General features: G+C 40.8%; 1 protein-coding gene across 1 annotated transcript in view; it reads left to right on the top strand.

Moving 5' to 3' along the window:
• Positions 1–13,069: 13,069 nt before the first annotated feature.
• The window catches only part of Fat3 (FAT atypical cadherin 3), a 610,786-nt gene continuing 608,548 nt past the window's right edge, over positions 13,070–15,307 (top strand). Inside the window, exon 1 of the mRNA XM_076843882.2 lies at positions 13,070–13,131. The gene's annotated coding sequence lies outside the window, so the exon portion shown is untranslated. The remainder of the gene's footprint in view (positions 13,132–15,307) is intronic.

Here is a 15,307-nt window from a genome sequence, read left to right as displayed (position 1 = left end):
ATTTTTATAAAATTTAGAGAAAAGATCATGGCTAGTAGCCATCATGACAAACACTGTATAGTAGAGAAGAACTATTATTTGGATGATCTAAGCAACTAAGTATTTTAGAGTAAGCTAGCTAGATGGCACATGCACAAATATATGAAATTACTAGTTTAGAACAAAAACAAAAAAATAACTAACAATTATATCTTGAAACTGTAAGAAGTCCATTCTATTTCCCCTCTCCTTATTCCTCACCATTTTCTGTTGGGAGGGCCTTGTGTGTTTCTGTTGCAGAGCAGAGACTGGCAATGCTGGAAGACAGCCTGCAAGTGACAAATCCAGGGTCACACCAGCCTGAATCTGCTGGAGTTCCAAAGTCCTGGCCAAGATTTCACTTGGCTCCATTCAACAGCTCTGAATTGTGAAGAGATGTATTTTGCTGCAAGGTTATGGCTGATGGAGTTTTTTCACCAGGAACATAATTGAGTACCTCCCAAAATACCAAGTTAGGGATTGCCACTACAAAAAAGAAAGAATTAGAAAAAAATATTGTTTATCACCCCTTGTTAATACAAAAAGCAATGATAAACTTCTTATGCTGGCGATGGAAGTATCTTCAGATGAAAGACTATTGTTCCTTTCAAATTAATCAGTAGTAAGGAAAATACTCATTTTCTGACAAACTGTGTGGCATGTTAAAATGGAGACAGGGAAGAAGCTGTCTTCTTCCTGCAGTAGCTCATACCACCAAAATAAATAAATAAATAAATAATCTGTTTAAATCCAATCTCAGAAGGACTGTTTCTAATCCATTTAGAGTAAGAGAATGATTTGTGTTGAGCAATCTTCAACCAGCAGCTGCTCTTATTTCTCAGAGGAATCCAGTTGCTTCACAAGAAATTATTATTTGAAACAATCCCCCGGGGAGTGTTCAGGAACCAGATTGAAGCCTCTACACCATGTGGAGCATAGGCAGATTTGAGTCCTAGTAACAGCTCTGGAAATGTTTTTCAAATAGTTGCTCACTTAAAAAAAAAATGGTTTCCTTTTCTTTGCAATTAAAACAGATAGGTATTTAAAGAAAACCTGAAAGGGGTAGCTACTCTGGAAAGGAATTATATATTACATTGAACTAAAATTACTGCTGATGGGTCACATCAACCCTTAGGCCTCTGTTCTAGAACATAGTAAACACTCAAGAGTGTTTATGTGATGCATTCATGCTGTACAATTGAATAAATGGCCCACTAAATGAATAAAAGTAGTGATGGTCATTTTCTACCATGACTCTTATTGAGTGGATTAGTTCTACTGTTATGGTTTAGAAGTGGTGTCCCCCAAAATCCCACATGTAAGACAATGCAAGAAGGTTCAAAGGGGAAATGATTGGGTTGTGAGAGTCTTGACCCAATCAGTAAATTAATCCTCTGGTAGGTATTAACTAAGTGATAACTGAAGTGGTAGGGTGTGGCTGGAGGAGGTGAAAATTGGAGCCTGGCTTGGGGGGTATATATTTGTATCTGGCAAATGTAGACCTCTCTGTCTGCTTCCTGATCATGATGTAAGCTGCTTCCCTCTGCCACTCTCCTCTGCCATGATGTTTTGCCTCACCTCAGGCCCCAAGGAATGGAACCAGCCTTCTATGGACTAAGACCTCTGAAACCATGCATCCTCTAATAAAATTTTCCTCCCCTACAATTGTTCTTGTTGGTCATTTTAGTCACAGCAGTGAAAAAAGCTGACTAAAACACCCAGGTTATCATAATTAAAAGAAAAAAAAAAGAACTCACTATCATAAGTAACATCCAGATTTATAGTAATTAAGTAATTAAAATGCATTTTTCCTAAATTTTCTATAACTTCCAAATATTCTAACCATAATGTGCTAAAGTATACAGATTCATAAGTGTTTTGTTGGGCACAAGCCCCTGACCAAAAAACACTGAATATAAATATAAAATTTGTCATGATTCCTAACTGTTATTTTTCAATACCAGAAGAAGACCAACTGCACAGACCTTGATGACTAATGAAAACACTGTGCTACCTTCAGGACCTGGAGGATGCTTGACAGATTTGCAGGAGATTTTCACACTGCACTGGCCTCTCCACTAGCTTCCAGGAGTGTCGCTTCAATACCTTGTAATGCCATTACTGTCACTCCCAAACAAGCTCAGAAATATGTACTGAGAAATGAAATTTTCTTCAGACATTCCTTCACCTAAGCCCTCCAACTCTGAAAGACAGAAATCTCTATTAAACAAGTGAATTTTATCTTAAAGGCAAATAAAAAGTTATTGACATGAGGTTTCAACTATCTCATGGTAAGCCATACTTACCGAATGACTTTTTAAAAATAAAAACATTACTGATTGTATGTGCAATTTGAAGAAAATGAAAATGCTTTCTATGTAACCCCTTAAGCATTCTTTCATTTTTCAAGGTGCCTAATCCTTTAAGTAATCTGATTACTTCTTAATACCAACAAGGATTGCTTATAATTACTTACCTCAAAATTCCCATCTCAAGCTTTCAAAAATAAAGTATGTCTCTGAGACTTATGTAGGCAACAATATTCATAAGGTACAGGAACTTTAATCCCAAATCACATCTATGCAAAACTGCTCTTAACAGGAAAATCAAATGGCTGGGACAATAGGCAGCAGAAGTTTCCATAGTTGATACACTTTTCTCTTTTATGATTCGAAAATGAAGGGATGTCCCAAAGAGTATTTCACAGTGCATCAGAAATAGCTTCTTTCTATCATTCATGGACCAGATCTTAGCATAAAATTACATAAACCAGGGTAACAAGAAAAATTTGTCAACCAGGCTGAGTAGATGCAGATACTCACTGTTCTCTGGTCAAGTGGTTAATTTTCCCTCAACAGGTCTCTAGTTGGCTTCAGCCTGAGGGGAAGATGCTGGAACACTTCGGGACACTGTGGATGCTTTTACCTGCAGCTGTGCCTACCTAAGCAAAATGAATTGACTAATTGAAGCAATTACCTGGCAATTCAAGCCCAAATACCTCCCCATGAGGAAGCAATGAGGATAATTTGGAGTTTTTGCCAAATTAGTCAAGCTGAGTTCTTTCTCTGCATAGATTTCAAGATTGAGTTAAAGTGTAGCACTTCCATGCTTGAGGATTACAGATCAGAGTCCACCTGGGTTTGCACTGACCTGTGAACATGTTTGTGTATGTTAACAGTAGGAAGATCTAGGTGGGTAGTTCTAATATTTTAACAAGCATCAGAATAGGAATTGTTTAAAGGCAAATTGCTGGGCTATACCCCATAGTCTGACTTAGTAAGTCTGGCCTGCGGCTTAGGAATTTGCATTTCTAACAAGTTCCTAGTCGATGAAGATGCTACTTACCAGTTTAGGGCCTACATTTTGAGAACCACTGATTTAGGTTTCTCAGAAAACTTAAAACATATAAGACTTCTAACAGTAAGACAATTCTCTTTCATCTCTTGAAAACCTGAACAAATAAGGTTGGTTGTATTTATTCAGTCAACAAGCAAACATTTTATTTGGACCTGCCATATGATGCTCACCTTCAGGATTCAGAGATAAAAGGCCATTTTCCAGTCTGATGGAGAGACAGACACAAAAACAGATGAAGAGGAGGAGGAGACAATGTAAAATGTGATATCACAGAAGTGAAGTAGAACCCACCCAGACTGGTGATCATTAGTAAAATTTCAGGCTGGGTTTGGGGGTAGGGGTAGAAAAGAACTGAAAGTAAAGGTGCTAAGGTTGCAAAGCTTGTTGACCTTGGTAAGAGTCCTTGTTACTTGGTCCAGAATTTCCTAATGTCAAGAACAATCTATACCACAAAGCTGTCCAACCCTGGCCACTCTGTACATAATGGGTTGCAGTGTATGAATGAATTGATGTCAATGCTTAATAAATACTGTATAATGACCCCCCAATGGAAAATGTACTGAGAGCAGTAGCCTGGATCAAATTGACTCCTAAATCAGAGCCAGAGGAAAAATAAAGTTTAATTAGCACAAATCTGGTTTGAATTTGGACTGGTAGATTTTAAAATGAAAAAAAAAAAATAACTGTATCTTATTATCAACTCTTCTCTGAACCTGCTACCTCATAATCTATAGTTTTTTCACCTTACAAAAAACTCACATATATTTGTTAACTAGTTTCTTGCAGGTTATCAGATATGAAAATAGATGATGTTTTTCTAGGTTTTTTTTTTTTTGGTGGGGGGGTTGGTGGTGGTTGTTTGGTTTTTGTTCTTGTTTTTGTTTTTTGACAACATGGCCACAGGCAGCAAGGTACTTGTTCACAGTGACATTTTCCTTATGCAAATAGTTTGATGAAGTTCACTTTTGAAAAATTACATTGACATTTATGGGCTAACATTTGGCCTGGCAAAATAAAATGGGTCTTAATTTATTAAGAAAAAAACTCCAAAAATAAGTATAAATAGCCCTTTTCATCAATTCAAAAATGCAAAGGATATCTATGTTCCTTGGGGCAATATTACAACATTTATTTTTAATAATACTTTGATGATTTGATTAAAATCAAATTAAAAAATCAATTGTTCTAATTTGTTCACCAAAATTTGGGAAAGGCTTTTTCACTCTCTTTGGTTTTGGAGATCCCTATTTTAGTTGTATTTCTTTATAGTTTCTGCATCAGCCAATGAGTGAAGTAGAAAATAAGTATTTCTTTCTTTTATCAATTAGACAAATCTTCATTCTTTACCTACAATATTTTAGTAGGTGCACTTAGTTAAGTAACCAGGGACTGAAGTCAAAGCAGCTATGACCTGGCCAAATCAACAGAAGTGAGAGATAAAACCCAACTTTAAGATTATATGAAACCTCTAATTAATTATTCTCTTACTTTTAAATTACATGGCAACTTTCCCTTTGATTAGTAAAAAAAAAAAAAAAAAAAAAAAAAAGCTTAATTTGCAAACAACTCATGTTGCAAAATCTGTAAGCAGATTTTTTGAAACCTAAATAAATGCTTTTCCTACATGAATATGTTATAAATGGTGGTCTAAGTAGAATACCCCGCATAAGCATATTTCATTCATAGTACAACTTTTGTATATAGGGACAAACAGTAAGAACCCATAACTTATAAATAAATTTTAAATCTTATTTGGAGTGGCTGGGTATGGTGGTGCACACCTGTAATCCCAGCATCTTGGGAGGATGAGGCAGGAGGATTGCAAGTTCAAAGCCAGCCTCAGTAACAGTGAGACACTAAGCAACTCAGTGAGACCCTGTCTCTAAATAAAATACAAAATAGGGCTAGGGATGTGCCTCGGTGGTAGAGTGCCCTTGAGTTCAATCCCTGATCTCTCTCTCTCTCTCTCTCACACACACACACACACACACACACACACACACACACAAAAGCTGATTTGGAATGAAAACTTTAAAATTTCAACCTTAAGATATTTGAGGAAAAACAAGTTTAATTAGAGGTCAAGAAGGTACATAAATTTTTTGTTGAAAATAATGAAGTCTGAATGAAACTTTTCATACCTTGGTACCAAATAACATTTGTCCTTTTGTTTGTAATATTATGTGAAAACATAAAACATGAGCAGCACTTAATAAACTTCATTCTCATCAGTCACAGTTAGTGTTGAATTTTAGCTTATAAATAAAGTAGAGAGGAAAAGAATGAAATGTCCCTACCACTGGGGGACAGTAGGGATAGGAACTCAACAAGCAGGTGAAATAACCTATTTTTAGCATTATTTTTAGCTCACTGTTGCACTTTTAATATCTTCTTGATAAAAGGTGGCTTCTACACTGGCCTAGATCCAAGAAGATATATATCTCATCTGTTTTTCCTATTATATTTCCAACACTCAAACAGATAACCAAGTACATAATGGTTCAAAAATGATGTGGAATAAATGGTAGGTGAATGAATAAGTGAATGGATGAACAAAAGAAGGACAAGAATTGTAGATGTGTTTAAAATAAATGTCTGAAATTACATTTACCAGTTAACATTTACTAGCCAAAGAAAAGGGAGAAAGAAAACAAAGGTGGGGATATACAAAGGAATACCCCATAGGAGATAGATAATAAGAAATTTACTTGGTTAAAATCAAGTTATTAGAAGTGTTTTAAGTTTGGTTGCTTTTTCAAAATAAGAGGGATTGCAGTTGTTAACTTAGGAGAGGTAAATGGCATAGAAGGACATGTGCAAGTAAAATGAGTGGCACATGCTGGGAGAAGAGGACTTCATAACATGAAGGCACTGGGCTAGATGGCAGCACTATCTACAGAGAATTTAAAAGGCAGTCTATGTTTTAGTACTACTACTGTGTTGATCAATGTTCTCTGGAAGAACAGAACCAACAGGGTGTGTGTGTGTTTTCCAAAAAGAGGTGGCTTATTAGATTGGCTTACAGAACCAGAAGCTGTATAGTCACACAATGACCATCTGCAGGCTGGAGAGCTCGAGGAACCAGAAGCTGCTCAGTCCAAGAAGATCAAGCCTCATACCAAGAGGGATCAAAGATGTGCCCCAAAGCCTGTACACTCCCTTAGAGAGTCACTGGGCAGAGTCCACTTTGGAAAAGTGAAGGAGCTGGAACTGATGTCTCAGGCAATTGCAGCAGCAATTAAGAACCCCCACAAAGAAGAATTGAGCTTGCATCTGCTGCTGCTTCCATGTTCTTCCAACTTCCTTGTTCTATCCAGACTGTACTGTCCACACTTAGGGGTGGGTCTCTGCTTCAGTTGGCTGTTTCACAAGCCAATTGTTCCTAGAAACACCCTTATGGAGATACCCAGAAGCCTCTTAATTTTAGGCATATCTTAATCCAATCAATTTGACAATTCAGATTAACCATCCCAACTACCTGCCTGCAATTCTAAAAAAAAATCAGTGATAAAATATTTTTCTATAACAAGATCTTTTTTTTTGGTTTACATTTTTAAAATATCCTGCAGTTACTCTTGAGTTTTAATTATGAACTCTAAATTAGCACTTTAATTACATACCCTTTCATAAATCTTCTAGTCTTAAGTGGAAGTTAATTTAGAGAACTTCCAATTGTATGCTGGGTCCTCAATACAGGTGATCTGAGCTACACATATTTAAGAGTCAGTGCTTCAGAGAATTATCTAAGTTTATTTCAAGTACAGTTTGTGCCTCCAACCACATAATACTAGATAATCTGTTCAAACAGTAGATTTGCAAAAGCAGTGCTAGAACTGTAAAAGAAAATTTGCAGAAATAGATTGAGGGTTCCAGACACAATTTTCTCATACAGAAAACTTTCCTTAACCTGGGTTCTGTGGAAGGACTTTGTAGGGACTATAAAACTACTTAAATAGAATGCAAATATTTATGTGTATGTATTCTTTTTTTAAACAAAAGCACAAAAGAACTTTTGGAAAATTTCATAAAATATTATGAAAGAACATTGAGGGAGACTTAAAATGCAGTATGTAATGAAGTGCACGTTTTATGTATACACTTAACTAATAGATGTATATATTTACTTTTAAGTTGATTATTCCAGGTATTTTCCCATAGTGATGGAAAATTGACCAAGCATTAAGTAATATCTTGTTATAGTTTTGTGTTATCCTTAAAGTTAATGATGTTGAGCATCTTTTCATGTAAGTTTTATAAATTACTATATCTTTTTTTATGTTTGTACAAGTACCTTGCACATTCTTCTTAGTATATATTTTTATTACTGAGTTGAAGGAGCTCTTTATGTAATCTGAATTATATAAAGATAATACATAATCTTTATTGTGAGCTTTTTAATTTTTTTAATGTTGTATTTTTAGGAGCATGAGTTTAATTTTGAAAGAATATAACACTATTTTTATGTGGTTAGAGATTTTATGCTTTCCCAGTAATATAAAGATATTCTTCTATGCTTTCTTTTTAAAATTTTATGTGCATATTTATTTACTATTTTATTATTAAATTATTTATTCTAATTTGTTATACATGATGGCAGAATTCAATTCATCTCATATTACACATATAGAGCACAATTTTTCAAGTCACTGATTGTACACAAATTATTTTCACACCATTCATGTCTTCATACATGTACTTAGGGTAATGATGTCCAACTCATTCCACCATCTTTCCTACTCTTTTGCCCCCTTCTTCCCCCTCTCTCCCTTTTCTCCCTTTTGCCCTATCTAAAGTTCCTCCATTCCTCCCATGCTGCACCCTCATGGCCATTATGAGTCAGCATCTCATATCAAAGAAAACATTCTGTCTTTGTTTTGGGGGGGATTGGCTTACTTCATTTAGCATTATATTCTCCAACTCCATCCATTTACCTGCAGATGCCATGACTTTATTCTCTTTTAATGTTGAGTAATGTTCCATTGTGGATATATACCAAAGTGTCCCTATCCATTCATCTACTAAAGGGCATCTGGGTTAGTTTCACAATTTAGCTATTGTGAATTGTGCTGCTATAAACATTGATATGGCTGTGTCTCTGTGGTATTCTTTCAGGGAAAGTACTGGGAAAAGAGAACTACCAAATTATGCTATATCCATGTAGAAATATACCAGGAAGAATCCCAATTATATATGGAATTATAATGCACTTAATAAAATAATAATAACAGAAGGTAAATCAGCACAGCAAGCCGATAAGGATGAGAAAGGAGTGGAGTGAAAGGGAAAGTACTAGGAAATGAGATCAATCAAATTATGCTATGTGCACATTAAAAAATGGCATAATTAATCCCACCATTATGGATAATAATGCATCAATTAAAAGAAATTAAAAGGAAGCTCTGTAAGTTAAATCAAAGGCATTTCTGACCCCAAACACTTGAAGAAGCCCTGGGATAGAGCATATCCAGCATCTCTTCTATATACTATAACTATTTGGATTTATAATACGTAGAGTCAAGTGAGGAAACTATTCTATAAAAAATATTTCTTGGGTTAATATTATATATGTATATTAAGTTTACTATGTGTGCCATTTCTAATTATAAAACATAATTTTACAGCAGTGAATTTGAAGTCTAAAGAAGTTCATTTGTAAGTTAAGAGCAAAAAGGAGGTAAATGATTGTTTCTATCCACAATTGGTCCCTTTATGTAAATGCTATTATCTAATAATAGTGAATATCTAGAACATCATCATTTTGTTATATTTGAATAAAAGTTTGACTCGTAGTATCTTTGATTGAATACTCCCAGGTAAGAAGATTCTACTACCTTCCTAAATAGCCTACTATTGTAACAAATTGTCCCTTAAAGGAAACCAACCATTTGTGAATGTTTATGGAAGGTTAATAACAGGGTAAGTGTTGCCTCAAATGTCACACTGGGCAAGTTCCTCCTGATCATCAATCTTATGAACACAGCAATGAACTAAATAGGTTTAATATGAACAGATGTTTGTTGGAAAGAATTGGTCTCAAAGAGAAGCATTATATAATATATATGTATATATGATCACACACACAAAAAGGAGAGTACACACACACACACACACACATATATATATATATATAATATATATATTATATAATATATATAAATTCTTCTTTGTGATGAAATATATGTATATAATTAATAATAATGTAATTTATATATATACATATATGTGTGTGTGTATATATATGTGTGTGTGTGTGTGTGTGTGTGTGTGTGTGTGTGTGTATTATCCTCACAGGATATTTTGAAATATCACTTGATTATTGCTTAATGTAAATGTTCAGGGTTGATGGTGGATGTTTTAGCCTGTGATTGCCAGAAAGCAGAATAAGAATTTACTGAAAATATTTTACTGGGGAGTGACATCCCATACAGCATATAAAGACAGAGGAAGAGAACCAGGAAAGGATAGAGAACCAGGGAAGATGTGCTATGCAGCTGGCCACTGCTTCAAAAGAACGGCTACTTCATTCAGCAAGCCCATCTGCAAACTGTATGTCATAGGTCAGGATCCTTCACTTCAGGATGGAGAGCAGAGCATGTATCCATAGTTTCCCATCTGCCATTGTTCAAAGATTTACCACAAAGTATCTAATCTTTCACACCTTTAGGTTTCAGTTTATAGTGAATTTTCAACCAAAAATCCCTTGGGTGGGAAGTGAACTGCGAAAGCAGCCCAGGGCAAAGCACAGTCAGATTGTATCTTTGTGAAGCTGGTCAGAGCCAACAGAGAAATGTTTGCCTCTGCAAAAGGGACAGAAAAAGCCCAGGGGATTTGAAGTGAAGCACAGGAGGTGTGATACAGGCCAGTAACATGATTTTATTATAGTTTTCAGATTTTTTTTGAGGGGGGGCTTCCTTTCCAGTGAAGACTTCAATATATCTACCTTATTCATTCTGTCTAATAGAAGATTCTCAAGTTTTCATTTGTTCTTTCTTTGAATATTTACAAATATACATTGAGTGTGCCAGGCTTTGTGAAAGGAGCTGGGGGTAAAAATAGAGTATGATAAATAAATTCTCTGCTGTCATAAAGCTCCCTGTTTGATCAACTCTGTGCTTTCAACAGTACTTGCACATAGTAGGTTATTTTTGAAAGAAATGAAACAATATCCTAATATTATGGGGAGTATTAACACAATGAGTATTAAGTATTATGCAAATTTGAAATGACAGAGGGATGCCCTACCAGATAAACCACTTTATGATCCTTGCAGTCAGTCTTACCTACCAGCTGTAATGGCTTATTTCTGCACTGGGAGTACAGACTGTTTACTTTATTATCTATGAGCTGCCTAGGGATAGGGAGGCTGAAATTTAGACAGATTTCTGTACTTATTGGTAAGATGTCTCTGAGGCATAAGAGAACATTTGGAGAAACTGAAATCCAGGAGCCTTACCAATAGCAGTGGCCACTCCTCCACTCACCTGGCAGACTTCCCAGGCAGAAGGTGGAAGACGCCCTGTCTCACTGCCAGCACTCCTTCCATGAGCATCCCAGTGGCCAAACAACTACCAGCTGACTCTTCCCAAAGTGCCTGATTTCAGGAGCCAACTCCTTCCAGCACTTCCACAGAAACACTTGGGTGGGAAATACATTGATTCATTAAAATCTTTGATGCAAAGTTAGCTGTGTTTTGTTGGTCACAAGGAAAATGCCATGTCAGGGACATAATTATATGGCAATAAACTTTTAATGCCCTAGATGAATTATAATAAAATCAGAATACAATTAGACAGCCGACATTTTAGAGTGCAGGTAAATTTTCCTAGCCCTATTTGTGGTTTTCTTCAGCCCAGACCTATCTTCTGGCCTTCTGACAATGAAACCCTTGGTAACATCATGCTTATTGCTCCTGAATTAGCTGATGTATGGGGTGCTGTCACTATTCCTTAATATTCCCATTAAACTCTCAGGGAAGAGGGATCAGAGCATGCCATGTGCTTTATGGGGGCAGTCAAGGCTGCTGGCTGCTGGAGTCTTTCAAGGGGCACTCCCCACTCTCCTCCAGGAGCCTGGAGAGCCTTTGTGTAGCTGCTATAAAAACAAGTCCCAGGCCTGGAGGTTAAAGACCAGAAAGGTAAACTCAGTGGGCTGTTCAAAGGGCTTGATCTAGGACTAAGCACATAGTCCTTCAGTAGTAACCCCTACCTTACTCCCCAAAGAGAGTTTCCTGGTTCAAAAAGAAAGTTTTCCTCTGAGAAAGAGATCTGCAAGCCTGGCCCTCCCCTGGAGTCAACTGTGCTGGGAAGAAACTATCTGAAACAGGCAACTCATGGGTTTGCAGGCTTGCATTAGAGACAGATGCAAGGTGTGTGTGTGTGTGTGTGTGTGTGTGTGTGTGTGGTGGGGTGGGTGAGAATGGCAAGTGGGTAGTGTTAGACTTGCCTACTACAAGGGGAAGAAAGGAAAAAGTGCAAGAACACACATTGTGGGGGATAAATGTATCCTCCACAGCAGCATGGGATGAAGGCTGCTTTGGTGGGTAGTATGGTCAGGGAGTGTGAATATGGCAGAAGTTATTGGAACAGGAGGACTTATAGTTGGAATTGCAAATCATGAAGCCCCAAATCAATCACTCATCCCCTCCACATCTCCACAGTATCTTTTCTCCATTTACACAATCAATGTTTTAAGAAAATTTGGGGTCAAAGGAGAACATAATCCGATATGTCGCTAGTTTAATTCCCTCCTCTACAAGGTAATAGAGGACCCTATTCTAAAACCATGTGGAACCCTGTCTGCAAAGAACAGTTTTGTAGAGAGAAACTGCATTTTTTGATGATATAGTGTTCACTCTACCAACTAGCTTTGGGGCCATAGGTAACCAATTTTAATCTCGCTATGCCTCAGTTTCCTCATCTGCCCTAGAGGAGTAATGTTCTATCTATCTATCTATCATCTATCTATCTATCTATCTATCTCTATCTATCTATCGGGCTGGGAGGAAGGAGGGGGGTCAGACGAGGTGCTGTGTGAGCTCTCTGAAGCTGGCACCATCCTCTTCCCGCAGGAAACCATGTTTGCGTTATCCTCAAGCCCAGAAAGAGGGGTGGAGGAAAACTGAAGCTCTAAAATTAGTCCGGCTTCCAGACCCGACGCCGGGAGCGCCCTCAAGCTTGCCGCGTCTCCCCCGCAACCCCCCTCCGCTCGCCCCTCTTCCGCGCGCCACGCTCGGAGATCACTAGTCATCCCCGACGCGGATGCTTCTCTCCCCCTCGCCCCTTTCGCTCGCGGTTTGGGAGGAGGAGGTAGTGAGCGAGAAGAGAGAGGGGGAGACCAGTGTGGGGCTTGGCGGTGCGTTGGCGTCGGCTGTGATGGGGAACCCGGAGCAGCTACGCAGAGAGCAGTAGCGGCGGCGGCCGCAGCTCAGAGCAGACACAAGAGCCGGCGCTACTCCCGGCAGGCTGCGCTGTGATCTGGGCTGCGGATTGGGATCTCGAGCCCCCGTCTCTCTCCTCCCGCTGCCGTTCTCTTCCTGGCTCCCCTCCTCCGACTGCAAACCCGCGGCAGTGGCGGCAGTGTCCCGAGCGCCAAGCGCCGAGCTCCTCGGCTCGCTCGTTGCCCCAGTCCCCGCGAGCGCGCGGCGGGCACTGCTGCGGCAGCGGTTGAGTATCCGGCTCGCCCTAATCAAGAGCACTTGCAGAGAAAGACCACGGGGAAAGCGCCTGGTGGAACGGTGGATCGCCAGCGGTGGCAAGGGTGCGTGGAGATTTTAGCGTGTTTATTTGACTGCCTGGGGCACTGGCTGGAGCGCTCCTTTTGGAGCACAGCCCCAGCTGCTGGGTGCAAATGGGCTCTGAGGTGGACGCGGGGAAGCAAAAGCCGGCAGAGCGCATGGGGGAAACTTTTCACCTTGTAAAGTTCCTGCCTAGGCAGCCGAAAGCCATGGTCACCGCAGATGCGAGCAGGAAAGAGGAGGCTCGGCCCTGAGGCTGGATCCGGCAGGTTGGCAAGGAGAGTTGGCCTAGGGTGGGTATAAGGATTTAGGGAGAGGGTGAGAGGGGCCTTCCAGATCGGTGCACCCATCTCTGAACAGCCACCTCCAGCCCCGGCTGCCAGCCTGCAGGTGGATGAGAAGATGTAGTCAGCAAGGTTCTTTGGTAGCTGGTGCTTGCTGAGCGCAGTGGGAATAAGATGCCAATGCATTCACTTAAGAGACCTGGAGGCTCAAGTCGGGTCCTTGGTAGAGGAGACACCGTGCAGATTAGATCCCCGCCTTTACTTTAACCAGATAGGGTTGTGGGTTACCAGACAGCCTGGAGATCCACTCCCCGTGTCTGAGTCTGGCTTGCAGAGTTCGTGGGCATAGTGAGATGTACTGAATGGCAGCGGCCTTTGAACTGGGGGAGACAGCCTTTGCAGAGTAGACAGGAGGAGAGACAGTTTCTATAATTCAGATAGGGAGAGGAAAACGGAATGCTTTGGGAAAGTGCAGGATTTTTTGGCGGGCATATGGTTAAGCCGGCTTGTCTTCCAAAAGAGAATAGTGAAGATCTGACCATCCTGGGAATGCGGAGCAGACTTCTCCGGGGTTGGTGTGGGAACCTGAAGGCTCACCAGTTAAGCGCTCACCCTTCAGGTGCAGAGTATACCCTCTCTGGAAGCGGCCAATGTGTGTGCAGGACTGGTGTGGGGATCTGAACGACGCGGGCGGGAAGGCAGCCGAGGTGGCCTGGACCGCTTTCTCTCGGCGTTTGGTGAGTGAAAGGATTCGGCCAGTGGGGGTCGCTGAGCTAAAGTGCATCTGGCCCCCGGGCTTGCGCGTGGTGGCGAGCCCGGGTATTTTTAGCAGTGTTATGGTCTGTCGTTCCCCCTCCTCTTTCCTTCTGACTTTTGTCGTGTATGATTTCTGAAATGGAGAGATATTGGCGATAATTAGACTTAACAGAAAGCAACTTTTCACTTTTCGCCGTCCCACTCTTATGGGCGGGGTCGCGCCTGGGGCAAGGACGAGGTGGTGGTAGGACTTTGGCTGCGAGCTTAGGACCTCTTGGGTTGCGGGAGATGAGAAGAAAGGCGACCGCTCCTGGTGGTGTGTGTGTGTGTGTGTGTGTGTGTGTGTGTACACGTACGGGCGCGCACGCCGGCGGTGGCATCCTGAGGCTGCAGCGATGTGTGATGGTGTGTTAATGGGGGCAAACAAGGGTTTGGGAGAAGAGTGTTCTCTGTATGGATGTAAAAAGATGAAGAGGCTGCGGAGAAGAGAAGGTCGCCATAGGGGACTAGGGAGAGGCACCCACGAGGGAGAGGAGCCAGCGGGTCGCAGCGTGGAGAGCCAGTGGCCTTCACACTCTGCGCCTGGCAGACTCGTTCCTCCAGGGCTGGAGCTTCATTTCATCGCTGCCCGCGCACGCTGACTGGGACTCCACTTAGGGCTTTTGGCGAGCCTGCAGCGGTCGCCGCCGGAGGGAGGGACGCGGGACAGAGCTAAAGACTGAAGAGTCTTTTCTCCTCTTCCCTCCTCCCCGCCCCCAGACTCGGGCGCGTTTGTTCCCAAGTTGGATCCCACTGCCATTTACAAGTGTCAGACCAACCCGCGCTAACCTCCCCCACTCGCTCAGGCCCAGCCAGATGGGGGAGGGCGCGCCTGGAGAGGGGACCGACTCTCGGCAAGGCACTTAGCTACAGGCGACCCTCCCACCCGGGGTTTGAGCGGTTTGGGTTCCTATTTGTTGGTCCTTGGTGTTTGAAGATGTACATAACACAGACGAACCACTCCTGGACACTTGTATTGCGCCGCTTTTCTCTTCCTGGCCTCCGACATATTAATTTTCTGGCCCCGACGCTTGTCTTTTCAAAGACTAGTCCCGGTGTAGGGAGGAAGGGGGCGGGGGAGCTTGCCGACCAGTTCATTTTAGTGGATTTGTGCTCCTGG

This window comes from Callospermophilus lateralis, chromosome 2 (genome assembly GCF_048772815.1).
Source record: "Callospermophilus lateralis isolate mCalLat2 chromosome 2, mCalLat2.hap1, whole genome shotgun sequence".
Lineage (NCBI taxonomy): Eukaryota > Metazoa > Chordata > Mammalia > Rodentia > Sciuridae > Callospermophilus > Callospermophilus lateralis.
Note: the sequence above shows the minus strand (reverse complement) of the source record. Positions and strands in the feature narration are given on the sequence as shown.